General features: G+C 42.9%; 1 long non-coding RNA gene across 1 annotated transcript; it reads right to left on the bottom strand.

Moving 5' to 3' along the window:
* Positions 1 to 862: 862 nt before the first annotated feature.
* Positions 863 to 27,755, bottom strand: LOC101413633 (uncharacterized). Its single transcript, XR_011648282.1, has 5 exons — positions 27,522 to 27,755; positions 23,239 to 23,394; positions 17,458 to 17,589; positions 12,277 to 12,326; positions 863 to 4,871 (listed from the first exon to the last, which is right to left on the bottom strand). It is a non-coding gene; the product is annotated as an uncharacterized lncRNA (long non-coding RNA).
* Positions 27,756 to 27,801: the final 46 nt, after the last annotated feature.

Consider the following 27,801-nt stretch of genomic DNA (forward strand, 5'->3'; position numbering starts at 1 on the left):
TTGGCTCAGTGAAAATGAATTAGCAGAAATATTTTTGGCCAGAATTTACTGTCTCTGATGCAACCTTTTTGAAAAGAAGGCTTTAAATTAAAAGACCAATCATTTCTTCACCATACAGAGGAAACATTTTGTAATGTAAAATCCCATTTACTGAGTTGTTAAATCGGGCAGTAAAATTCTCTAGACCGCTGAGCTTTACACACACACATTTACAGTTTTATTAGACAAACAGCAAGTATGTATCCTGCTGTTAAAGCAAAGTAGTATAGAAGGAAGCCGTGAGATTCAAAGGAACAACCCTGCATGTTTTTTTCTTGGCACACTTAGAGAAAAGTGAATGAGGCAAACTTAAAACTAATATTGACTGCCACAAAATTTAGAGTTGGAGTTAAATTAGGTACTGCAGTTAAAACGATGTGGGAATAACTGATCCAATAATTCCTTTATGGAAAGTATCTCTGACTTTTTTAATGAAACTCTCAATATTCCAGATAACGTGGTCCAGATAAGGTTCAGCCTTTGAGTTTTTCCCAGAAAAGAAGCAACAGCTATGCCTTTTTCCGGTGCTTTTATGCATAAAAATCTCTGTCACTAACATAATAGATGACCATAAGCATCATTTAACCACTTTGAACTTCAGTTTCCTGTTAAGTAAAATAAAGTAGGTGGTCTCTTGAGAACCCTCAAGGTCTTCAAAACTATAATTCCAAGGCTTGCAAGACGAAAATTAATAAGAAAATAAATTCTAAGAAAATGTGAGTCTAATATGTTTTCCAATGGTTGGGAGGAGCTGTGATTGGTCTCTTGGAATGCCATTCTTGGACTTTGACCCCCTTTCATTCTCTCTCCAATTAAAGTACCCTTTCTTTAGTAGTTTTTTTTTTTAATTTATTGAAATGTATCACTCATATATAAATAATAAATGTATAATAGTTGTGAACTTACAAAATAAACATATACAACATCAAACAAACATATATAACATCTCACCCTACCACCAATAACTTACATTGTTTTTAAACCTTTTTAACTAATAATTAAAGAGCACTGTCAAAATATTACTACTAAACAAAGTATTTTCCCCTAACCAATCTGATTATTATTTTTATATCATTTATATATGAACATACTTAAACAATTAAGTGTATAGTAAAAGTTGTGAACTTACAAAGCAAACATGCCTAACATCATACAGGAGTCCCATACATCAACCCTCTACCAACATCTAGCATTGTCATGAGACATTTGTTACAAACTATGAAAGAACACTGTCAAAATTTTACTACTAATCATAGTTCTTATCTTATATTTGGTGTATTTTCCCCCCAACCCACCCTATTATTTTTTAAATTTATTTTTTTATGACAGAAATTGTAAACTTATAAAACAATCATGCACATGTGCAGAATTCCGCGCACCCCCCCCCCCCCCCCGCCAATGGTAGTCTAGTTATGTAAATGCCAATTGACAGAATGCTTGAGAATAATCTAGGAACTGGATAGCACAGTAAACCAAGAGGTGGGTGAGAATTGTGGTTGATGGTACAGATGCAAGAGTGTCCTTTGTTAGCTAGAACAAATGTATATCACTATAGCAGGCTGTTGGGAATGTGGAGAAGCATGGGAAAAATACAGCTGGAGTGACCTATGGACTGTGGTTAGTAGTAATAATATAATATTCTTGCATCCATGCAAAAGATGTACTGTGTTGATACTGAGGCAGTATGGAAAATGTGAGCCAAATGTACTCTTTAGCAGTTTATTGAATCTTTAAAGTAGTAAAGAGAAAACACAAACACATTCACAATTTTATTAGACAAAAAAGAATTTTATAAATGATGTCACCTTCTCTCACAACTACGACACATAAATCCATCTTTCAAACAGGATCCCAAATGACCTCTTCAATGCAAACATAAATGATCGGTTTTTTCAGTGTGGTGTTCAGATATGGGAAAAGACCCCTTAATACAAGACCTAACCCAATGTGAAGACCCGGTCTAATCTTGAATCCATAGAAGAGAGACCACTTGTCAAAACCACAGGCTGCACCCTTTCAGGGAGAGGAATTCTTATTCTCTTCACCTTGTCTGTGAGGTCTTTGTAGGAGCTGATACCACATTAATGAACAATAGTAGAGAAGTCTTTCATCTGCTGATTACCCACTCAAGACCCCAACGTCTAATCTCATATTCCCCTTAGTTCAGCTAATTCTCTGTATTGGGGAAGAAATTCAATGCAACATCAATCCTGATTCCCATTGTCAATAAATTGTGACTCAACTTAACGTCAACTCAAATTTAACAGGTCTATTTGAGGAGCAACCATATTTTTCAGGATTTTATTGTTATTAATTTTAAAATTTAACCACCTTCATTACTTTACAGTTGGTTCCCCAGCAGCTAGCACAGTGCCTGATAGGTACACAGTATTTACTGAAGGCTGAAAAAAATAAATGAATGAACAGATGTCATTACAGCCTGGAGAGGAATTTCATGTGATTTGAAGGTGGAGAGAAGGGCTGCATGTATGGTTCACTTAAACATTTCCTAGACTTCATTTCCCTCACTATCCACAGGTGGGTCCCAGGCACCCCTCTTCCTTCTCTTGTGCACCCTGGCTTTAAAAATCCTTTCATAGCTCACCTGCCAAACTCACCCCTCTATCTTGCCTTTCCTTTGTCACAACTCTTTGCTTTATATTCTGTTCTCTTCTCTCTGTTCATAACTTTAGACCTGATACTTCAGCCTGTTTGGGAGATTCTAGAGCCCACCTTTATTCAGGTAGGTACTTTATATACATTTCATCATGTTATAAATAACAAAAATCAGACTAAGAGATGTTAGGTAATTAGTCAGATCCCATAGGAAGTGGAAAGAGTCATATTTGAACTCGTACGTCTTTTACGCTGAAGCCTGTACTCTTTCCTGGATGACTGCCTCCATCACCCAGGAATCAGGGTCTCCTAAAGGAAATTATATGCCCACCTCTTCTCAAATAGAAAATATTGAACATAAAATAACCTTGATGTCTCAAAAGTGTAATTAGGAATATGATTGCCAAGGACATGGAGATTACTAGAGTACACAGGACTATTTGACCAAAAACAAAATGGCCCCCAGTCACTATAATTTCCAAATCTTTATGTCTGGTTCTTTTTCTATTTTCTTTTTCATTACCAGCCATCATGTGAGTTTCTAGAAGCCTCTTGACCTCTTTTAAATTAGTTGTTTATAATCTTTTGTGGGCTAAGAAACCAGGAAACCAGGTTTTTTAGGATATGTCTAAAATGGAAGAAGACAGCTACTGAATGAGGGATTAAGAAACTGGAAGCAACGTACATGAGCTTAGTGAATTAGCTCTGTGGCATTTATTTTAACTTCTGAAATGTCTTTTTCTTTGAGCTGTGTTCCCACTGGATGAGATTATTAGAAAAATGACCTCTGGGTAAGTGAGTCACTGCTGAAAAAAGGCATTATTTCCTTTAAAATGAATAAGGATGGCAGCTAATACTGTATTCTATTTTCTTTGTAGAATGGATTCTTTGTTTAAAAATAAGTGAACAAAAAACCCGACAACAACAAAAAAAGGTGGAGCAATAAACTCTAGGAAAGAAGGCCTAAAGTGAGTCACATTATATGAATAGCTAAGTTGATAGGAAAATAAATGTTGTTTTGCTCATAACAGTGAAAAGTCAATAAGCAGCAAATGAACTTCTAAGCAGCAGGGCCAATATTCATTTAGATGTCCTTTGTAATTAAAAAACAACACCCAAGCAAAACAAAGCAATGGCAGCAAACACAATGCCTAGAAGGGTTACTAGCTTCAGGAGAACAAATTGGTGTATAAACAGATTTGTAAATCTTATTCATGAGACATCAATAGCTCATTAATGGAGAGGATGAAGAAGAAGTTCCTTTGTTTAGAAAAGGTTCTACTATTTAAAAATCCTATAGTTTAAAAAATAGTAAGGGATTTGAACATGAAACTGCTGGTAAAGCATTTCAAACACCAAAATGGGAGGAACACGTCTAAAATCTCAATTCTTTAAATACTTGATAATCTTTCAATAAAGGTATGTGGTTTTATGCTGCTCATTCTTCACCTGCTTCATGACACAAACATTTCCTTTACCCCTCCTCTTTGGAGTTTCTTATAACTATCTTCAGGAGACCATGAGATGTTTTAATGAAAATAAAAGCACCTTCTTATCTTTCAACCACTGTCTTGGACTCTAAACCCTAGCTTGTATAGCAGAGATGTTAAGCAGGTTTTTATCGGAGGTGCCAGCTCCTATCATTTGATTGTGCCTGCCTACAGTGTTATATTTAGAAAGTTTCTGACCTCACACTTGTGCTCAGCAGGAAGGAATGTAGAGGTTGATTAATGATGTCTGCCATGGGCAAGATAGAGGTGATGGAAACACACATACAACAAATTGCCATTCCTCTCCAATACCCTGCCTTCAGTGAATCAAGACAGACCTAGTTCCTGCTAAGCTTCTCTCTTTGGCACTGGGCTCTTTTTCTTTAGAAAGATCAGCTTCCTCTATCTAGTACCTATTTGTAGAATATCCAAGTATTTTGTTTCTGTATTTGAAGAGTATATATGAATTTGTTGACCATTTGGTGGGTTGATTATTGTGGTGGTTTGAAACTGTATGTACGCCCAGAAAATCATGTTCTTAAAACGAATCCATTCCTATGTGTGTAAACCCATTCTAAGTAAGATCTTTTAATGAGACTATTTCAGTTAAGGTGTGACCTACTTAATTCAAGATGGGTCTTAATCTTCTTACTGGAGTCTTTAATAAACAGGATGAACAGAGAGAGCGTGCGCACCATGGAAGCAAGCAGTTGAAAGCAGCAGAACCTGGAAGAGAAGAAAGAGGACAGCAGGCACTGTCAGGTGCCTTACCACGGAACAGAAGAGTCCAGAATCGCTGGCAGCCAGTCTTGAGGGAGAAAGCATCACCTGATGATGCCCTGAGGTGGACATTTTCATGGCCTCAGAACTTTAAGCTTGTAAGTTAATAAATCCCCATTGTGAAAGCCAACACATTTTTGGTTGCCATGTTTTTATTAATTTAACTTGGCTAAGAAATATGAATTGTTTTTAGTCCCCAGGCTTCGATAATATCTATATGCCAATGATTCCCAAATCTATATCTGTAGCCTAATTTCTCCTCAGAACGCTAGATATGTGTACCAAGCTTTCTATTTGATACATCCACATGCTATGCATCTAGTAGGTATTCAAACTAACATGGCTAAATCAGACTTTCCAGTCTACCCCTACTCATCCCCTAATTTCACTCCCTTTTACTTTTCTCAAATCAATGAAGTGGCTTCACCTTCCATTTAGTTGCTTAAGCCAAAAATCTGGGAGTTATTCTTTCAATTGTCACCTGAGAGTCACTTTCCCCCAAAGAATCCTTCACAAACCGTCATGTCTAAAATAGTCACCTAGTCAGTCTTTACAGTATCACTCTCTTTTAATTATTAGCAGAACACTAATAACTTTTTAATTATCAGCGAAACACTAATAACATCTGATAGCTGCTCCTTATTTACTTAATTGCTCTCTTTAGTCAATAAAATGCAAGTTCCATAGGACAGGGAGATTACCTTGGTTACCAAAACATACCTAGCATGAGAACAGTGCAGGAACATAATAGAAACTCAAATACTTGTTAAATTAAGGAAATCCCGCAGACCTCAAAAATCCTGGATGGTCTCAAGCAGATGGTGAAGTTTGTCCCCTTAGATATTTGCTCACCAGTAGTTATCTTTGTGGTTTTTGGAAAGAAGCATCTGCCCTACGGACAGAAGCCACTCATGTGATACACAGCAGCAGGGTCTATCTAACAAATAGGTAATTTGAGACTTAGAGGGAGAGAAGAAAGAAAATAGGGGAGAAGCAGTAATTGCCAGATATTTCCCAAAACAGATGAAAAATACCAGGCCCCAGACTCAAGAATCTCAGTGAGCCCCAAGCAGGATAAGTACAAAGAAATCACACCTAGGAACATCATATTTAAACTGCTAAAAACTGAAAACCAAACACAACGAAAAAAGGAAAAAGTCACCAACTTTAAAGGGGCAACAATAAAGCAGACAGTTCTCAACAGAAATGATGGAATTTGTTGAAATGATAGAAGGACATCTTGGGAAAACTGAATCAAATACTTGCCAAACTAGAATTCTATACTCAGAGAAAATACCTTTCAAATGTGAAGGCAAACTGAAAATGCTTTTTTTTTTAGAAAACAGCAAACATTCACTAAAAAGGTACTAATGGGGAAGCGGCTGTGGCTCAATCAGTTGGGCTCCTGTCTACCATATGGGAGGCCCTGGGTTCACATCCCAGGGCCTCCTTGTGAAGGCAAAGCTGGCCTGTGTACCACAAGGAGCTGACACAGCAAGATGATGCAACAAAAAAGGAGACAAGCAGACACAGAAGAGCGTGCAGCGAATGGACACAGAGAACAGACAGCAAAAACAAGCCGCAAGCCGGGAGGGTATGGAGGGGTGGGAATAAATAAATAAATCTTTAAGAAAAAAAATACTAATGGGAATTCCTCAGATAGAAAAACAATGATCCCAGAAAGAAACTCAGGAATTCAGGAAGAAATAATAAACAACAAAAAGGATAAATATGTGGGTAAACATAAATGACTATTGGTTGAATATGTACCAGAATAATAGTAAGGTTTTGTGAGAGTTAAATATATGCAGAAGTAAAATGCATCACAACAACTCAAAAGTGGAGGAGTAAAAAGCTAGAGGGATCTAAGCTTCTGTCATTATCAAGGTGGTAGTAAAATTTTTTTTGTCTGTAATAAATCAAAAATGTATGTTGAATTCACCAGGGTGGCTACTAAAAGAACATATCTCTCACAAACTAGTACAGGAAAAATGGAATTAAAAAGCATTTGTTTAATCCAAAAGAAGGCAAAAGATAAAGGAAGAAAGAAAGTAAAAAGGAATATAGAACAGTCAGATTGAATTTTTTTAAAAAGATGGTAAATATAAGCTCAACTATGCCAGAACCACATTAAATGTAAATAGACTAAATACTCTGAGCAAATGACTAACATTTCAGACTGGATTTTTAAAAAACAATATATATTGCTTACAAAAGGCATAGATATATCTCAAATATGAGAACATCGGAAAATTGCAAGTGAAAGGATAGAGAAAAAGACATACCATAAAAATAGCTATAAGGATTTTTAGGATGTGGTGTTTTCCTTAATGATATTGCAGGGACAAATATAGGACATTATATATCCTGCCATAACCCACTGAATAAACTGGGAAAGAGTATAAATTACAACATAAACTATAATCCATGCTGTGTAGCAATTCTCCAAAATGTACTTATCGAATACAATGAATATACCACACTAATAAAAGAAATTATTGATGTGGGAGGAGTAGGGATGTACAGAGTGGGGTATATGGGAACCTCATATTTTTTATTATAACATTTTGTGTGACTTATGTATCTTAAAAAAAAAGATAATAAAATTTTAAAAAATGAAACACAAAAAACAAGAACAAAAACAACAACAAAACAACCATAAGGAAGCTCCTGGAGCTATACTAATCGAAGACAGAATACTTTAATATGCTAAGCATTGCTAGAGATAAAGAGGGTCATTTGATGATGATAAAGAAGACCCACTAAGAATACATAACAAACTCAATAACATGGTTTCAAAATACATAGTAAATATATCTGTTTATATTAGGTAGCTATATGTATGTGTATAGGGGGTGAAAGTGGAGATAGAATAAACACAAAGGAGGAAAATGGCTAAAATTCATTGTGCACATAATATATCAAGGTAAAAAGTCACTCTCCCATTATATACAGCCATTGGTATAATTATGCTGATAACTTTTGGGACACGATTCATTATTTTTTTTTTTTTTAAAGATTTATTTATTTATTTTCCCCCCCTCCCCTGGTTGTCTGTTCTTGGTGTCTATTTGCTGCGTCTTGTTTCTTTGTCCGCTTCTGTTGTCGTCAGCGGCCCGGGAAGTGTGGGCGGCGCCATTCCTGGGCAGGCTGCTCTTTCATTTCACGCTGGGCGGCTTTCCTCACGGGCGCACTCCTTGCGAGTGAGGCTCCCCCACGCGGGGACACCCCTGTGTGGCACGGCACTCCTTGCGCGCATCAGCGCTGCGCATGGCCAGCTCCACACGAGTCAAGGAGGCCCGGGGTTTGAACCACGGACCTCCCATATGGTAGACGGACGCCCTAACCACCGGGCCAAAGTCGGTTTCCCACGATTCATTATTAAAGGGTTAAAAAAAGATATCTTGGGAAATGGATATGGCTCAAGCAGGTGTGTGCTCTCATTTACCATATAGGAGGTTCAGGGTTCAATGCCCAGGGCCTCCTGGTGAAAGCAAGCTGGCCCACATGGTGAGCTGGCTCACACAGAGTGCTGCCCCATGCAGGAATGCTACCCCGTGCAGGAGTGCCGGCCAAGGCAGACAGCTGGCACAGCAAGATGACACAATAAGAGACACAGAGGAGAGAAAATGAGAAGACAAAGCAGAATAGGGAGTTGAGGTGGCGCAAGAGAATGATCTCCTCTCTCCCACTCCAGAAGGTCCCAGGATTAGTTTCTGGAGCCACCTAATGAGAATACAAGCAGACACAGAAGAATACACAGTGAATGGACACAGAGAGCAGACAACAGGGGGCTGAGGAGACAGAAATAAATAAAAATAAATCAATCTTTTAAAAAAAAGATGTCTTCCAAGTCCATTAAAAGACACCAAAAGTTTCAATGTTGAAAGAAGAATCCATCAGGGGAAATTCAAGCATTAGGGCATGGAGAAAGGACCTGGAACAGAAAAAGTCATGATTTTCTTAGATCAAAAGCTGGCAAGATGGGAAGCAGGCTTGGCCCAGTGGTTAGGGCATCTGTCTACCACATGGGAGGTCTGCAGTTCAAGCCCCAGGCCTCCTTGACCCATGTGGAGCTGGCCCACGTGCAGTGCTGAGGCGCAAGGAGTGCTGTGCCATGTAGGGGTGCCCCCCACGTAGGGGAGCCCCACACGCGAGGAGTGCGCCCCGTAAGGAGAGCCACCCAGTGCAAAAGAAAGTGCAGCCTGCCCAGGAATGGTGCTGCACACATGGAGAGCTGACACAGCGAGATGACGCAACAAAAAGAAACACAAATTCCCGTGCCACTGACAACAACAGAAGCGGACAAAGAAAGAAGATGCAGCAAATAGACACAGAGAACAGACAACTGCGGGGGGGGGGGGGAGGCGAGGAAAGGGGAGAGAAATTAAAAAAAAATAGATTACTAAAAAAAAAAAAAAGCTAGCGAGAACCAAGAGAGACAGATTTCTAGGTAGTTATACAGTCCTGAGAGAAGACAACTGGAACTATTAAAGTAATATAAACTGCTCAGGGACCAGGGCAAGGGAACTCCAAACTGGTAGCATGACAGATTTAGGAGCAGGGGAGTAATGTCTTGATCAGATGACCCGAAAGACAATCTCCTTCACTGGATAAAACTGAACTTGTCTCTCTTCTCTAAATCAGTATCAGTAATTCAGTCACCTGTGTGTGCTTACTCAATGACGTGCCCTCACCAGTGTTGTAGAACAGCTTAATAATCCCAGTTGTAATAGTAATAGTGACTATACATCGAGCACCTGTTGCACTGCTAGTTGTGACGTTAAGTGACTTAAGTGCTTAATAGACATAAACTATTATGTGTATGGCATCTCACCAGTTACCAAATCCTTTCCCATCTATTATCCTGTTTGAAACTTACAAAACCCTGTAAGTAGATATTATTAGCCTCATTTTACAGGTGAGAAAAATGAGATTCTGAGACGTTAAATGATACCTGTCAACTAAATGTATTTCCCACCATATCACATTAGTTTGCACTTCTGCTTGTAGATACTTAAAACATTTCTTCTTCCTGCCTTGTTCAGCTCATACCAGAGCTCATTAGACAGTTGTTCTGCATCTGAAACCATGTGGAGAAACACTTAGTGACAGTGGTCAGGTTTGTGTTTTTAGATTGGGCTTCTAGAGTCCTTATTGGTCACTTAATGTGCTCAGGCTAAAGAAGGTTCTGGCAGATAGGAGACAACTTCCACCATGATCTGGGCAAAGACATGCTCCTTCTCTAGAGGGAACCTAACCCTGATCAACAATTAATTTGACATAAAATTCAGCTGTAGCTTAAGATGAAAAGACCTTATTTCAATGAGTTCACAGAATTGTCAACTTATATGTGCCCCCAGATTTGTTCTTATAAATCACATAGTCTATCATTTTAGTCATCCCAGTTAATCAGTTAGCTACCTTAATGGATGGTGAAAATATTGTGGAGATTTCCAAATGCTGCTGCACACTGGAACTACCTGGGGATTTTTAGAAAAATACTGATACTTGTTCCCCCAGCGAAATCGGGAGTTTGTAAAAGCTCCCCCGGGGTTCCTAATGTGAATAAAAGTTTAGGAACCACTATATGATGTGTATGTCTTAGCTAGTAGTTTCAATGTCAACTATAGTGCATATTGCCTAATTTGTATTTCGCCTCTTTTCTTTTTTTTCACTTACCTTTTGTATTGGAGAAAGAAAGCATCTTCCTAGTCTTGATGCTTCCTTTCTTATGGAGAGCTTCTCTACCAGCTCAGCACCTGGCCTCTCCCTCCAGCTTCATTTACTCATTCCATGGGCAGGGAGTTACCTGACCATACTGGGGACTCAGGGGACAGAATGGAGCATATTGGCTCTGCCCCTGTTTCTCCCTACTTCTGGGAATCATCCTGCTCACAGAGAGCTTGTGCCCTTGATTGCTCTTGGACATGTAGTAAGCTGAGACTTAAGGCCCTGCCCTCTGCAAGGAGACCTGTAATAGTCCAACAACCCTCTGTCAGGTTCCAAGGTGCAGAATGAGGAAGGCTGTTTGCCCACAGGCATAGCCACCTTGTCCATCAGCCCTGTCTATACTACAGGTGATATTGTGATCTTCCATGTCCCTTACTCTTTCTCAACTGTTTCAGAACCCAGACAGGGAAGGGGGGGGTGGAGGTTATTTTGAGGGTTCCTGAGCCCCCAAAATATAGAGATTTAAAAATAAGAAGTGACAAAAGAAGGCAAAGATAGCAGAGATGAAGATGTAAAGGACCTAGGTAACCCCAAAACTGAAAAATTTGTCCCTGAATAAACTAGAAACACAATATGAATCCATCTTAGCTATAACTATAGCTATAATTAGATTTTATAATGATATGCTTGAAAAAGAAATTAAGTGCCATAAATCAGATTCATCATTATTGCTTATGACCCCTAAACATATCTTTCTTTCATTCATTCATTCATTCATTCACCCATTCAATTATTCTTTCAGATATTTTTACCTATCATGTATCAGCCCCTGGTTGCTATTGGCATATGGCTGCAAATGAGAGATACAGTTTTTGTATTCTTGGCACTTCTACTAGTGTAAGGCATTGTCTGAAGTGCTTGGAAAAAGATCTCTATTATTCTCATGCATTCTATGAAAATGTCCATTTTACAGATGAAGAAATGTAAATGCATGGATATTGAGTAAATTTAGCAAGGTTACAGTGCTGGTAATGTCAGATGTCTAAGTTTGTACTTTTTCTCTTGAATCACATTGTCTCCATGGAATGTTATCTTATTTCCCTTCTGTTTATCTAAACCCTACAGACCTTTTAAAGTCCAAATGAAATCCTTCTTTCTCTGCTAAGTCCTTGACTAAACTTGATCTGCACCTGCTGTAGGCCTACAACACTCATCAATTTAGCACCAAACAATACTCTCTTGCATGTTTGAGGTTATTTCATGTGAGTTTATGTGACCTTCCTAAAAGCCATAGAGGACAGGGTTGAGATCGTATAATTTTTCTGGTTTCTTCTGTACCTAGTGCAATGTTGAGCATCATTGCGTATTTTCTGCTTAATTGAAATCTAAATATCATCCTTTCCCCCCCTAACTTCTAGATTAAGATTGAACGAGAAGGGGAAGAACATTCTGATGACCCTACAAGGATTTTTTAACCTGAGGGCCTGGGGTCCACAATCCTCCAGATATAGTTGCTATGTTTTGTGTCTCTTTGCATATGGGCATCATAGCCTCAAATTCTGAAAAGGAGTATGAGATCCATGCAAGGTTAAGACAACTTAATGAGTAGATCCACACATTAATGTTCTATCTCATTTTGCTCCACAGCTGCCTTTTCCTCTGGAAAACTAGAACTTACATTTTATTAGACGTCACAGGTCATTTCCTCTTTGACATCGTCCTCGCGGCCTGGCAGAGAAAAATTGCCTTTTCTTACTTTGAAAAAAACAACAAAGGTCAATCCTCCTCATTCCAGGACAATTAAGAGAAGTAAGACAGGCCCCCCTACATTCCTGACAGGTTTTTACAATCTAGTTTTATTATTCAGCTCTTACTAAAATGCTAATGCCCTGAGAGAGGGGAGAAAAAAATCTCCGAATGACTTCTTTTAGCACAAACAAACATCATAAAGGAAATGTGAAAAAAAAAAAGAAAAAAACTACATTTTCAAAGGTACAGTAGAAGGAATGTGCAGAGCCTCTGTTGCTGCTCAGAGGCGCAGGGTGGGGAGAGTAAATGGCTCATATAAAGTGAGCAGAGGTGAAAAGTGGGAAGGCAGGGAGCCATTAACTTCCTAAATCCAGGAGCCACATGACAAGAGAGTGGGCTTTTCTGGAGACATATCCCCAAGGAGGATGGTCCAGCACTACTTTTTATAGCAATGTTAGAACATGCCCATCCAAATAACATTTCCATGTTGACATCCACAAAAGCAAACCCCACTGCATGATCTAGCCTCTATGACCCCCTGCCAATAAAAAACATAAAGCATATCTTGGGGTTTTTAACACTCATAACTACTGAGAAGTTAGGAGCTTTACCATTTTTTCCCTTGGCAACATCAGTTGGTCTGCACCTAGAATTCTGTTTTCAAAACTAAAAAAGAAAGAAAGAAAGAAAGAAATGGACTAGGTAGGGTCCTTGCTTAAATCAGTGGGCTGGACTGGAGGGGTGCTTCTAAAGTTTCTCACTCGCATCAAATTCCTATAAAAAGGAAACCTTCTCCAAAGGGAATGAATTTGAGACTCGTTTCTTACTATTCTAACCCATCCTCCCATTTTCCTTAGCAGCTATTCTGAAGAGGTAGATACCATCATCAATTCCAGTTTGTAGATAGCATGAAGCAGGGAATGCAAGTGTAAGAAAGGACGCTGTTTTTTTACAGTAAAGAAATGTTCCAATGTTTAAGACAGCGGCTGGCTGTTGAATCCAGGGGAGTCTCCAGCACCGCCTGGTTTTCCCTCTCTGCGTGCCACACCAGCCCTGTATTGGGGCATGCATTACTCCCACTGGATGCCTATGGAGGGGATCATAGACCTGGATGATTTCTGAAGCCTATCTCCAAACCTCAGCCCTCTGCCCTTGTCACTCTTCCATAAGTTTTGTTCTACTGTCAGCTCTTGTTCAGAAGCTGACCCCCGGATCTGGTACCTGGATTCTGAACTTACCCAAGGGCCGCAGCATCCATTACCCTGCTTAATTACCTAGCGGCATAGTCCTTCTAGGAGGTCCTTAAACTCAGCCCAGGGGCTAGAGACCCTTTACCACCATAGAACTTTCTTAATTCTGGCTGCTTGGCTGTATCTCTGAGTCCCTGTCGCTCTGTTCAGTCTGCAGCTGAAAGACACTGCACTGCCTGCTGCAGGGTTGGCTCCACTCTGATTCAGTTTTGGGTCCAATTTTTAGGATTAGCTCTGGGTCCTAATGTTTCCCATCCTACTCGGTGCTGCTACAGCTGTGAGATACAAAGTATGCCTTCTTCAAGAGTAGATCCTCCAAACTCTCTTGCCTAACACGCACTTTCTAGACTCTAAAGACTGAGAAGTAGGGTTAAGGCCACATGCATGGATGGGGTAAGTGGTTTCAACTGCGAGGGGTGGTGAGCTGCACAAGCCAGGGGAAGGGAGAGCTGCCAGGGAGTAGTAACTGAACCTCTCCTGAACAAGATTTGTGGGAAAAAGTAATAAAGAGATGAGTCTTAGCTGAACTCTCCTCTTTGATTTCTCTTCCAGTGATTCGCAGACCTGATTCCTAGAAATTCTAGTTCCGTGTTTGGGGTGGGTGGTCCAGAGACTGCACCCCACGAAAACAGCTGCCCAGGTTGCAACAGGGCATCTGGCATCAGGGAGGATTTCTGTTCACATCTGGAAAAGGATCCAGTGGGAGCACAGGGAGGGTGGAGCCATCCTCCCTGGGTTGGGACCACATGGCAGTAGGACAGCCCCAGAATGTCCTGAGGTCCTGCAACCTTTCCAGGCAGATATGGACAGAGAGAGTGGCCGGCAGAAGGAGACAGATTGCCTCCTGCTGGGGGAAGGGAGACTTCTTGGGCTTCCTTTCACCTGAAAGACCCCTGAAAACACTGGTTTGAAAAAATGGGTTGCCACAATTGGGCTGGAGGTGATCTGATTTGGCTTTAAAGACCACCATCCTCCAAGGGCATCTACTTAACCTCATGTTGGGGTAGCCAGGGCAGAAGGAGCCCTGCTTTCTTTGCCCCCACCAGAGGGGTTTGAGCCTTGGATCTGGCAGCAACTTTCATGCCCACCCTAGCTGTCTCTAATAACCTCATCTCAGCAGGAACACATTTTCATAAGAATATATATTTTTAAAAGATATAAATGAATTTACTAAACTTGTTAAGGACAAATGAAGGCACCAAAGATATTTAATTATTCATGTGCTGGCCTTGTGTTAGTAATGGAGGAATATAATAAAGATGTATAAGAAAAAGACCCCACCTTTAAGGAGCAATTATTGGGTAAAATAAATGTCAGGCATGTATGCATAGAATGCAAAGTAGGATCTAGCACATCATGTGAGTCGCAAACACAATAAACACTTGGGCAATGGTTTTCCAAATGTGCATCTATATTAGAATCAATGAAGGGTTTATTAAAAATGCTTATTCTTAGGCCCATCTCCAGACCTAATGAATCAAATTCTCTGGAAGTGAGGCCTTGGGGAATTGTGTGTTTTAAAAGCACCCGAGTATACAGGAAAGTTGCAAACCACAGCCTTAGAGTTCAGTAAAGAGAAAATGGTGCCTCAATGAAATATCAGAATCTGCTCTCTGGTAATGAGATTTGAGAGATTCCCTGAAGAATGTTCCTGGACCATCCCTTGGGAATGGCAATGCAGAATTGACCACACTGCAATACGACTTCCTTTTCTTTGTCCATCTTTATTAGGACAGTAGGAACTTCTAAAGGGGAGGGATTTTGTCTTCTCTGCTGGAGTCATGTTGGCCCATAGTACACCTTCAATAAATGTTGGTTGAACAAATGAATATGCATGTAGGAGCTAAACAAACAGGGATGAGGGATTATAAGAGGAGAGAAGGCAGAGACAAAATTTCAGAGATTGGAAAATCAAGGTCGAGGGGTAAGGGCGACTGAGGAAAAAGTTAGTTTAGGCAAATAAGAGTAGATATGTTGGCAGACTTGGCACAGTGGGTAGGGCATCCGCCTACCACATGGGAGGTCCTCGGTTCAAACCCCGGGCCTCCTTGACCCGTGTGGAGCTGGCCCATGCGCAGTGCTGATGCACACAAGGAGTGCCCTGCCACATAAGATGACGCAGCAAAAAGAAACACCGATTCCCGTGCGGACAACAACAGAAGCAGACAAAAGAAGATGTAGCAAATAGATAAGAGAACAGACAACCAGGGTGGGGAGAGAAATAAATAAATAAATCTTAAAAAAAAAAAAAAAGAGTAGATATGCTCCACAGCAAAGCCATGGGCGAGATTAGGGGGGTCCTGGAGTGCTCCACTGGAGGGCGCGACCTGCATTCTGTGGATGATGGGGAGTCACCAAAGACCTGGACCAAGAGAGGGATGGGATCAAAGTGGTTGATTTAGGACAATTAGTTGTATGGCCACGGGCAGCTCACCTGGGAGTAAAAAGTGAGAGGAGCCAGGCAGCCACGTACAAGGCCTCAGAATAGCTAAGGATGGACTTGGTCAGTGTTAGAGGCAGGATGTGCTGAGATCCCATGACTGTCTCTCTCATTCAAGCAGCGGAATCATCCAAGGTCCCTTTGCCTGACGCCCTGATATTCTTTGCTCACTTTCTAACTCCCTTCTACTTTGATTCCCAGGCCTGATTGAGCTTCTGTCCCTCGGCTGCCCAGGCAGCGCCTCTCGTCTTGTGCAGGGATCACTGGATGGCAGTGCAGCAGATTCACTTGGGGCAGGAGCAGTGGTCAAGGGGTGGGGGCTGGACAAAGGCAGAGGCTATGGGATGGAGAGGAGGGGCCAGATTTAAGAATCATTTCTGAGGCAGAATCTGATTTGGTGACTGATCATGGAGTGGGAGGGAGGGACATGTTAAGGATAACGTTGAGGTTTTAGGACTCTAGGAATTTAAGAAGAGGAGTTTTGGAGCAGAATGATAAACAGTTCAGACTGGAGCATACTGAATTCAAGGTGGCAAAAAAAAAAAAAATTCCAGGTAGAAGATTCTGAAAACTTGTTTTTTTAGGAGATACTAGGCATTAAACCAGGGACCTCGTACAGGAGAAGCAGGTGCTCAACCACTGCTACACCCACTTCCTTGGAGGCTTATTGAAAACAGCAATATGCAACTCTGGAGGGACGTGGGTGCTGGTTATTGGTAATCATTGGTAGGCATGGAAATGAATGGAATCACCCAGAAAGAGCATGCAGGATGAAAAGAGAAAATAACCTATACTAGAACACCAGCGTTAGGAGGTGGGGACGGGGGGGGGGGGGGGGGGGAAGAGCCAGGAGGAGAAGCTGAGAAGGAAGGGGGAAGGGCCAGGAGGGCAGAAGGAAAACCAGAAGAAAGCAGAGCTCATGAGAGGCAACGCTTTGAAGAAAATGAGAATAGCAGTGTTACATGGGGCTGAGAGGAGGAGTCAGCCATCCGGGAACAGCAGTGCATTGGGAGGGATGTAAGTGGAAACCAGACTGAGGAACCCCTGGGAGGTAAGGTTGGGGAGACCACAGGTCCCCCTCTTTCAAGCAGTATGGAGGGATGAGCAACGTCCTCACCACGTCAGATTCTTTGGACAAATGAACGCAAAAGAATTCAAAATGAAAGGCAGAGGGTGAAGCATTTCACTGACACCCCCACTCCAATTTTCTTAAATTTTCCCTCATTTCATTTAAGACCCTGGGCATTTGTTCCTGGATTTATGCTCATAGCTGCTAAATGCAGTGTGATTGAAAGGATTAATTATATTTTTGATTTCTTGTTTTGTAAGAAATTATTCCTTTTATGTTTAACTTGCTGGGAGAATAATATGGAAAGCATGTATTCCTGGTATTTATGAAAGGAGTTCTTATTTTCTCAACCTTTTAATGAATCAGTCCTTTGCTCTTTGAGACAAGATGATCCATCTCACATTGAAAGTTTCTTATTGTGAAGTTCAATGTCATCAAGAAGAACCAATGAATGAATTGTAAGTATTCACCACAGTGCAATACCTACAAGAGAAAGAGAAGAGGTTGAATAAAGAAGATGAACTGAATATTGAAGCTATTCACTCTAAACAACACACACACACACACACACACACATAAAAATAAACAAACAGCACAGTGGTGTTTTCTCTATAACTATGGAAGGCTTTTGCAAAAACTCTAGTCTATGACATTGTATCAGTATGGTAGAAAAGACTCAGCCCTGCCTGTGGTATCAGAAATATGTACACAGCACATGCTCCATTTTACCTACAGAGGAAGGTGTTAAGTGTGCCTACATTTCTGGTTGATTCACTTAGCACCACTAGCCAACGTAATTAGATAATTCCCAGATGGGATCAATTGCCTTATTCCATGGTCACAGATGGCTCCAAACCTAAGTGTGTGTCATGATCACAAGAGGAGCCTGGTGAGAGAGTGGGGGTCACTGCAAACCCAATTCCACTACAAAACAATAGTTAGTTAATAAAACTGGTATGGGGACAATTGGACAAGGCACTTGTGTCAGTCAACAGAAGCTGACTCTGGCCGATCTAACGAGAAAAGGCATTCATTTACGGGATGGTGGTGGTGCCCGGCAATCACCAGGAGGGCTGGAAGACGAGCTCTGAGTCGATGCCTACAGGATCAAGCCCCAAGGTGATGCTGCTCCTCAGTCTGATGACACCACGGTGGATGCCCTGCTGCTGCTCTCTGCTGTGGACGCTGCCGATGTGCCCACGGCTGTTGGATCCTGCACCATCACACTCCTTGTAGCACCAGCTGCTGGTGGAGCCTGGGTTAAGCCTCCTCCCTCCCCAACTTCAAAAAAGGCCAGAAAATGGGTCTCTAGCATTTTCAGTTTTTAGTTGGGAGGAGGTTTTGCCTCCTGGGGTTGGGTTTTCCGCATGGACAGGGGAAGGGGTCACATCCTGGGTGACTAAAAACAGTGACAAATGGCATTCTAGCTTTTGAGAACCAGGGGTATGTCATATCCTTCTTTAGGGGCCCAGATCCCAGCACAATCCCCTGCACAGAGTAAGTGCCAGTATGTTTTGATTTTGCTACTCAGTCAATAAGTGTTCAAGAGTTATGCCTGGTAGATTCCTATAGTCTAGAGAGCTGAGCAACTTGACAACACTAGTCTTTCATTTTTAGAGCTGCGGCTCTTTGCTGAACCTGTTGTAATGTGGCCATATTACACTCACATCTTTTGATGGGATCACTGTCAAGATCATTAACGAAACTCACCATCCACTCAGTGAAAATCTCCTTCTGAGCTCTGTGAGTACATCATGATTTGCATGTTGTAAAAAGTAAAGCAATAACAGTATTTGAACCCTCTGATCTCTATTGAGTTAGAGACAGAAAATATATCAGCATTTTAAGACAAACATCTCAAAAACTGTACTCAGGGAAGAAAACGGTATAATCTGTAGTGTTATTTGACAAGATTGTTCTTCCTCGTCACTGCCCACCAAAAGGGAAAGTGTTGACCTGATTGACTGGCAGCCCATCCATTTTCTGTGAAAAATGGAAAGCATTGGGGGCTTAAATGGTAAAGTTATCAAATATCTTACATCCAAACAGCTACCTATAAAACGACTTCCATGCAGCCAACGGTAATGTTTGCTATTTTAACGTACAATATGGTGTCTTGCAGACACTGGAAACTCTCAATTTTTCTTGGTGGTGATAACAGCTAGAGATAATATAAATTGCCTCGTATATAGGTAACAAAAGACTTGGCACGTACCCTGAGGAGGTACTTTAATACAGTATGCTGAAACTGTAGGTAAATTATTAGATCTACAGTGTAGCTAGTACCAATTTTGATGCCGTTTTCCATAAGATTATTGTTATTGGCAGATGAGCATTTGTTGCACAGATAGAACAGAGTTCCCATATATCATTCGCCCAGCTTCCTATAATATCTTAACCATGATACATTTATCCATACTAGGAAACTGACACTGGTACAACCTATTAACGAAACTACAGGCTTTGTTTGGCTTTCTCCACTATTTCTTGCCAATGAGTGACTTCAGCACTAATTTGGGCTCATCTAACACAGTTATCTTAGAACTTCATTTATTCAGACTGACTGGAGCTCAGAGAAACTATAAAATCTACCATTTACTAAACACTTACTGTGCACCAAACTTGGGACCAAATACTTGGCATGTAGGAGTTCATTTCACCCTCCCCAGAATCAAGAAGGTGGGAGGATCATATCAGCTTCAGAATTAGACAGTGGGGCTTAGGATACCAAGCAACGGTCAGGGCGACACAGCTGGGAGTACAGAATCGAGACTGACTCCAAAGCCCACCATGACCTTGACTGCAACAGTACTGACTGAAGGGCATGGAAATTGTCTCCAGCAGTCTGCCCCAGGACCCTTCTTCCTAAGTTCAACCGGATCAACCATAAGAGGTGACCCTGACGTGGGAGGTTTTCCTGTCACTATGAAGTGAGACTCTAAACCAGGGGTTCTTAACATTTTTGTTCTAGGGACCCCTTTGCCAGTCAGGTGAAAACCACAGACCCCTTACTAAGTCCACACTATATACTGTGTATTATTTAATAAATATATCACACCTGCACATCACACAAGAATAATGTTTTTTCAGATTTTCAGTTCAAATATTTGGAACTGAACTGTGAAATATTTCTGGGGTCCGTGGACTCCTGGTTAAGAACCCTTGCTCTAAGAGAAATGGGTTTTTCTGTGATCTGTGGAATCAGCTCCAATACTGACACCAAGCATGCACGCTCTTAGGGGAAGTTCTCGGTATTCCCCAGCTGTGCTCTTGCCTTCCTTCCTCTGCTGGGGTGAGCTGGGGGCTTCCCCTCTGCTCTCCAGCCAGAGCAGCTGGGAGGATATGGTGCAAGCATCCCCGTATGCCTTTCGCTTTTCTTTCCTGAGTGTAACGTTGACTTAACGTGTGCAAAGTAATCTGAAATGCTGGGATAAAAAGAGCTGGGGAAACTGCAGAGTATCCTGATGAGTAGCTGAGGCCAGACAGCTGGAAAGGGGAGACAAATGGGCTGGGAGAGGCCTTGGGTTCCAGGCCTGCAGGCAGCTGGTTGGCCGAGGGCCAAATCCTGGTTCTGCGGAAGCTTTCCTCTCAAGGTCAAAATCCCAGCTCCACTCAGGAGTCAGCCCCCAGAATAAAGAATTCCCAAATGGCTTGAACCAGAGCTAAGGAACAGATCTGACCACACGAACTGTAGTCAACTCCATAACCGACCTGCAGAGAAGGGGGTGGGACATCATTCATCTTCTGCTATTGCCAAAGTCAGACCACCTGCAAATTACTGGATTTCATCAATGAAGGAGAAAATGTGATAAATATCAGAGATACGAATGAATGAGAGTGAACTTCGTTCATTCCTTTGGACAGGTATGGATTTGGAGTGGCGATGAGCGGTGCTACCTGTGGGAGGCAATGCCTCCTTTATGAAAGAGTGGGTGAAAGTAATGAAGACCAAGTCATATGCTGTTTCACTGTAGTTAGAGAAAGACTTGCTTTCATGGAGGACGTTAAGGCTTGTGACTTCATAGGGTGGGGTGGGTGACAGTTTGCTGGAAACTTGAAGCCTACAAAGAAGCAAGTGGAAAATCTTTCAGTATAAAACGACACCACCTATATCTAGAAAGTTAGCATCGCCGAGTCTCTTCTGCCCAGCGAGAATTTCGGTTTTTCTCTGCGTGTACATAAATGGTGGCTATAAATGCGGCTGGTCCTAAACCGTTTATGATAATGGAGGGGGATAAGATTTGTTTGGCTAACCCAAAATTTATGTTCGGCTTTCATCATGTTTTCATGTCCTGCTCGGGCTAATAGATGGGTAGTTATCTGTCGCCTGAACCTACAAACCGAGGGTGTGGCTGCTGGCAGCACCATGCAGCTTGGCATCCAGAGAGGAAGAAAGCACTTCCCCTGGCTTCCATTAGAGAATTCCAGAAGAATCTAGTCAGCCTGACTTCGGGTCAAGTGCTCATCCGGGTCAATCCTATGGTCAGGGAAGCAGGGTCAATCTCTTACGGTGCCTGCTTCCATGCAGACATAGGGACTGCGTGTGGAATGAGAAATCCCCCAAAGGAGAAGGGGAGCCGCGCCAGGCGGCCACCCTGCTCTGCATCTGTTCCAGCTGAGCAGTTAAAAAGGCCAGGAGACACGGTCGTCCCAGGCTCGCGGTGGGTGACGGGGGTGTGTGAAAGGCGGTAGGGGCACAGTAGTCATCAGTTGCTTCTTTTCTGGACATCGCAACTCTGCCTCATTCCTCCTTTGGTGTGTGTGACAGTTTCATATTATTTATGAATTCCAAAAAGAGATATAGATTATGTTTGTAAACTGGTCTCTTCTCTGATATGATACCCTTTGATTGCATTAGAGTCTGCTGAGATGACTTTGATTAAATGACGTTAAGATTAGAGCTTTGACTCGACCACATCATTAGGGCATGCAGGGCTGAGTCTCCACCTCCCTTGGTGGGCTATGTAATTGGACACTCAGTCAAGAACACAGAAGTAGACACGCAAAAGACATGGCAGAGGAGAGAACTTGGTTTTGACGCTGGAGCCCTGAGGAGAGAAGCGACATTTACCTGACAGTTAACAGCTGACGGTGTGAAGAGACCAGAGAAGTTGAGAAGCCCTGAGAGACAAGCTTTATGCCAGCCTACAGCTGAGATCAGAAGAAGCTGGGACCTCAGAGCCTTAAGAGGAAAGAGGAAGGCTGAACCCTCACAGGTATTGGCAGCCATCTTGCTTCAACTTGTGGCAACAGACTTTGGGTGAGGAAATACCTCTCATGGTACCTTGAGTTGGACTCTTTAGGGCCTTGTAACTAAACTTCTACCCCAAATAAATACCCTTTATAAAAGCCAACAAAGTTCTTGTACTTTGCATCAGGACTCCTTTTGGCTGACTGATACAGTGTGTGCTCCATCTCATGTTGCCCACGGGTCATTGAGGGTACCTGAAGCCACCAGTGATGATTTCCTGTAAGTCCTATACAGGTTCTTGTCTGAACTGGTATAATAATAGCCTGCCAAGTCTCCCTGCCTTCTGCCTTGTTCCTTTCTAATTCACCCTCCATACTGTTCTGAGAATGACCCTTGTAAAACAGAGTTCCTTTCAATACCTTCTTATGTACCAACGTTATTTGTTCATTTGAAAAAAAAAATTTTTATCAAGCATCTACTATGTGTCAGACACTGTTTTCATGGTCTTGGAAATTATTACCAAACAAAACAAAGATTCCCGGACTTGTAGAACTTGTATAGGGAGACAGACAATGAGTAATCAACCTAATAATAAGCAAATTACTAATGTGTTAGAAGGTGATAAGTACAAGGGGAAAAAGGAAAAGTAGAACAAGATCTGGAGGATCAAGAAGGGGATGGGGAAGGAGACATTACAGCAAAGGCTTAAAAGAGATACCGGGGTTTGCCATGTGGAATTCATGACAAAGTTTTGTAGACTTGGGCCCCTGCCTGTATCTCCAGCAGGATCGACAAGAACTTCCTCATTAGAAACCTTCCTTTTCGTCATGCTGCACTCCTTGGCAGTCCTCTGACCTGCCTCTCTCTTTTGTGACTCTGTGTGTCCTCCCTGCCTAGGGTGTCCTCTCCTTGGGGACCTTCTTCTCCCCACTCTTTTTTACCTGTTAACCCCTGCATGTCCTCGAAGACAGATGACGTTTCAGAGCTTCCATCATGGCTGTCCCGCATGGCGACTAGTTGAACTTCTTCTGGTGTCAAGCAGATCTGAATTTGAACCGTGCTTCTATCTCTTGACAATGATGGGCTAGGGTGTGCATCTGTAAATGGGAATAAAAATAGCATTCTCCTTATAAGGTTAAGAGAATTGAAAAGAGAAAAGGCAGGTAAAATGATGATGACAGTGCTTGGCTCCAAGTTCAGGTTCAGTCCCTCTTTGGTGCTATTACTATCATGGTTCCTCCACCCCTTCCTCCCATCCCTTGTCTCCCTCCGTCCTCCCGGGGAATCCATTTCAATAACCCCAGGGTGGCCCCACCCTTCACCCTCCTTGGCCACCCTGGTTGGCTGATGAAAGCAAGTCCAAACATCTTCCCTGGCCAGCCATGGCCTGGGCCCTCCTTCCTTCGTTCCCAGGTCCCTGGCTCTGTCCCTTGGCTGGTGTCCTCATTGCCTGCGCACAGCCCTGACCCCTATCGCGTCATCCTGGCCCCTGACCACATCCTGGCTTGGGGTTCGGGTTTTCTCCTGGTGGCCCAGAGCTGCCTGATCCGTTGCTTGGATGGTTCTTGATTTCTTTTCTGTTAAACTTCCTGCTCTAGCTCTCTCCATGGGAATTAGGGTTAGGCCTATCCCTGAGAGGGAAGAGTAGCAAAGGGCTTTCTGCACCAGGGACACAAAAACCACTGTAGGTGTTTACCAAGGAAGGAATGAAAAATAGACTATTCTTACAACAATTGTTAGTTTCCAGAAAAAAGGAGCAGATAAGTACAGAAAGTTTCCGTACACCTCAGACCCATTTGCACTTATTGTTAACAGCTTATATTAGTTCGTTACAAATAACCAACCAGTAAGAGACCTTATTATGAACTCAAATCCATCCTTCATTCCAGACTGCCTTAGTCTTTTCATTCCAGGATCCCACACTGCATTTGTTGTCACGTCTCCTTAAGCTCCTCTTGGCTATGACAGTTTCTCAGGCTTTCCTTGTTAGTGATGACCTTGGCACTTTTGAAGAATACTGGTCTAGTATTTTGCAGAATGCCCCTCCACTGGAATCTGGTGATGTCCACAGAAGAAACTGAATGCAGCACAGGGCATACGGAGGGGAGACAAACAGGGAAGGTGAAGGTCCTGAGATGAATCCCAGCAGAAAGCCTAAGCACATCCCTGAGCTGGCCAGCCAACAGGAAGAGGCAGGGCTGCCTGGGCTGCTGTCAGCTCACGGGAGCCTTGGCCAGATGCCACCTCCACTAGAGATGCCTTCAAAAGCAGAGGGAGGTGAAGAAAAGCCTGGCCTCTCCCTTCCTCCCACCCGTCTCCCTCCAGTGCGTCTCATCGCCCCCCACCCAACCATTAGCCAACTAAGCTGGGACGCTGTGAACCTCAACCTGCAAGTCAGCTCCCAGCACTGTAGAGCAGGGGCCTGGCACAGAAGGGCTCTGAAGACTGGCACCCAAGACCGGGACGGGTGGCAGTGGACTATGCGGCACCGTGCCATGTTTTATCGTAGGGCTCACACCACTGCTCTGCACTTGTTGGCTTGTCCATGGGCTCCATGTGACGAGGAGTTCTTTGAGGGTCTTATTCTGTGTTGATTTGTGTCCCCAAAGAGATATGTTCAAGTCCTAACCCCAGGCCCCGTGAATGAGACCTTATTTGGAAATAGGGTCTTGGAACGTGTGATTAGATGAAGCCAAACTGGAGTAGGGTGGGCCCTGGTCCAAACAGATTGGTGTCCTTATAAGAAGAGAGAATTGGGGCCCAGACACACACAGCCGAGAAGGCCGTGTGAGGACGGAGGACGCACCCACAAGCCAAGGAATGCTAAGGCTTGCCAGCAAACCCCAGAAGAGGCAATTTCCGAGGCACCTTGATTTCAGACTTCCAGCCTCCAGAACGGGGACACAGCCCATTTCTTCCAGTTTGTGTTCCTCTGTGGTGGCAGCTGCGGGAGACTAAGACAGATGTCGTTTCTTGTTTATACCCAGAGCGTAGAATTGTGTCTGGCTCACACTAGGCATGGACTGTTTGATGTATATGCCATTGAAAGAATGAGTGAATACCCCATTCTTTTGACCAGTGCCTCTTCTGGTGTGCTCTAGCCCTGAGGACTTGCTTACCACCAGCCCTGCTTTTCAGCTTCTCGTCACCTCCAGTTGGTGCTAAGCTTCCTCGCAGCCTAGCATTGGCAACATGTTAAGGCCACATGGATGATGTGGTCTAAACTAATTAAACCCGTTTTCAACAAAGGGATCAAATTAATTCATCTGAGTAAGTTTTCCATTAATCCTTCCATGTAGTTTCCCAGGAACACATCTTCCGATGCTGCAGCGACATCTAACCTATTCCTTATGAGCTGTACATGGGATGGGATGGTTAACTTTTGAGAATATAAACTTTTGAGTTCAATGTCACACAGCCCTTCACTGGCTGGTATTTAGATGGGTTGGGACACATGGTCAGAGAAGGTACTTTTCCTTTCAGCAGCGGGGAGGAGGAAGTGGACTGCCACAAACAGAACCGACTGGTGGCTCTCCCGTGGGTGCCCGCGGATGCTCCCCTTGTCAGCGGGCCCGAGCAGCGATGGGCCTGCGGCTCATGGGGAGGCTGCCTCGCAGCGGGAACACCTCGAGGCTCCAGGTAGTCAAGCCTTTCAGTGCCCGGAAGGCACAGAGAAAACCAAGGTCCAGTTGAGGAAAGCCTCACTCCCGAGGTGTATAAAGTGAGGCCAGTTTCGGTCTCTGAAAAAGAGCAAAAAGGTCCATGGGTGACTGCCACACTGCTCAGCCCCAGAGTTTTAAGCTTTCTCTCCACCAGGATGGTTCAGATAGCCACAGGGTAGAAATCTTCCTCCTTCAGCAGTGATGACAAGATTTTCAACTAGCCACACATTTTCATGCTGGCCCATCACTGCTCTAATACGAGTAAGAAAGGATGACCAAAGTAAATCACCTGTGGTTGATTTTGGATCACTCATGTTCCACGGCTTTGGGAGGCCAGGTTGTGTACCTGAAAGAACAGAAGCCAGCTGGAGGCATCGGAGACCGAGGCTGGGATTCCGGCTCTTCTGCTTACCAGATGTGTGGTCTGGGGGCAAATCACTTAACCTTTTCTCATTTGAAAATTGGGGCTTATAATATCTGTCTTCTCACAGAGGTGCGGTAAAGATGGCACAAAATGTATGTTGAGAGGACTTTGAAGATCGATGAGTATAACATTATCAACTGGCTCTTCGCGTGGCCATAAGGCAGCAGAAAAGGTGCCTTTGATGTTTAGTTAATACTCAAAATCCTGCATTACATTTATTGAGGTACAACTGGAAGGGGGGGAGGGCCAGAGTACTTTTCAAAGGGACCTTTTCTGTTCCAAAAATAGCACTTAGAAAGCACATATTTGATTTTTCCTTTTGGAGTCATACCACAGCGCCATTGTTATTAGCAGTTTTTACAGAATTGTGACCTTCAAACTTGCTGATATCAAGACTGAAAGAAAGCTCCCAGGCCCAGAATCCTTCAAACAGGCTTTTCAAACTCACGCTCTTTTATTTGGAATTAAGTTCCAATAGAATTGTCTTCGTGAATGAGTACTTGCAAGTTTAAAACTTGCCTCCCAGATGGGTGCAGGGGATGACTATGCTGAGAGGTGTTCAAAGCCCTTTTTTTGGAGGGGAAAGGAGGGGAATCCTCCTTTATAGTCATAAAATACCCTTTCCCCAGTTATGCAAGAGAAAAAACCTATAACTTATTATGGTTTTCCTAACGCTACATGAGCTGATTTGTGTGTAGATCGAAGAACATAATTTACTTTCAGTTTACTGAATTTGTGAAATTTTTGCATTTGTTTTCATTTGTAATTAAGTTTTCTCTGTGAGGCACACCATATGCCACCATTAATTCTTTCTCGTTGATTTTTTAGGAGATACATGAGTGCATGTTTTGATGCACTTTTTTTTTAGGTCTTTTGAAAATCAAATGACTAGTGTTTAGCCATATGGGGCTTTGTTATTTAAAAGAGCATATTATAAAGGAAGAGAAAGCAAAATGCAAAAGGATCCGTTAGGTGAAAACACAATCAAATTTTCAACCTTTCTGTTTCTTTCTTTTTGCGAGATATATTTGGAATCCACCTTGATCGACCCGATACTGCCTCTTACCTTCTGGGAACGTGCAATATCACCAACGCACGGAGCAAACCTAGGTATTCCAGCTCCTGCCCTAGCCCTTACCCTGGGCTGCAGATATTAGCATCTGCCTCCTGCGAGTTCAGTTGTAATCCTCTGTTTTTCCTTTAACATCTCAGGCCACGACTGCACAGTCAACTCCAGCTCCTCCGCTCTTGAAAGAGACGGCCGGGGGGCCTTGGGCTTTCCCGGCGCTGCGCCGTGCTCGCGAGCCGCCCGCCCGCCGGCGGTACGTGCGGGCTGCAGACCCGGCGGCGGGGCCGGCCGCGCGGCGCGCACTAGGACCCAGCGGGGCTCCGGGCCCGGGTGGGAGCCGCGCCGCCGA

This window comes from Dasypus novemcinctus, chromosome 3 (genome assembly GCF_030445035.2).
Source record: "Dasypus novemcinctus isolate mDasNov1 chromosome 3, mDasNov1.1.hap2, whole genome shotgun sequence".
NCBI lineage: Eukaryota > Metazoa > Chordata > Mammalia > Cingulata > Dasypodidae > Dasypus > Dasypus novemcinctus.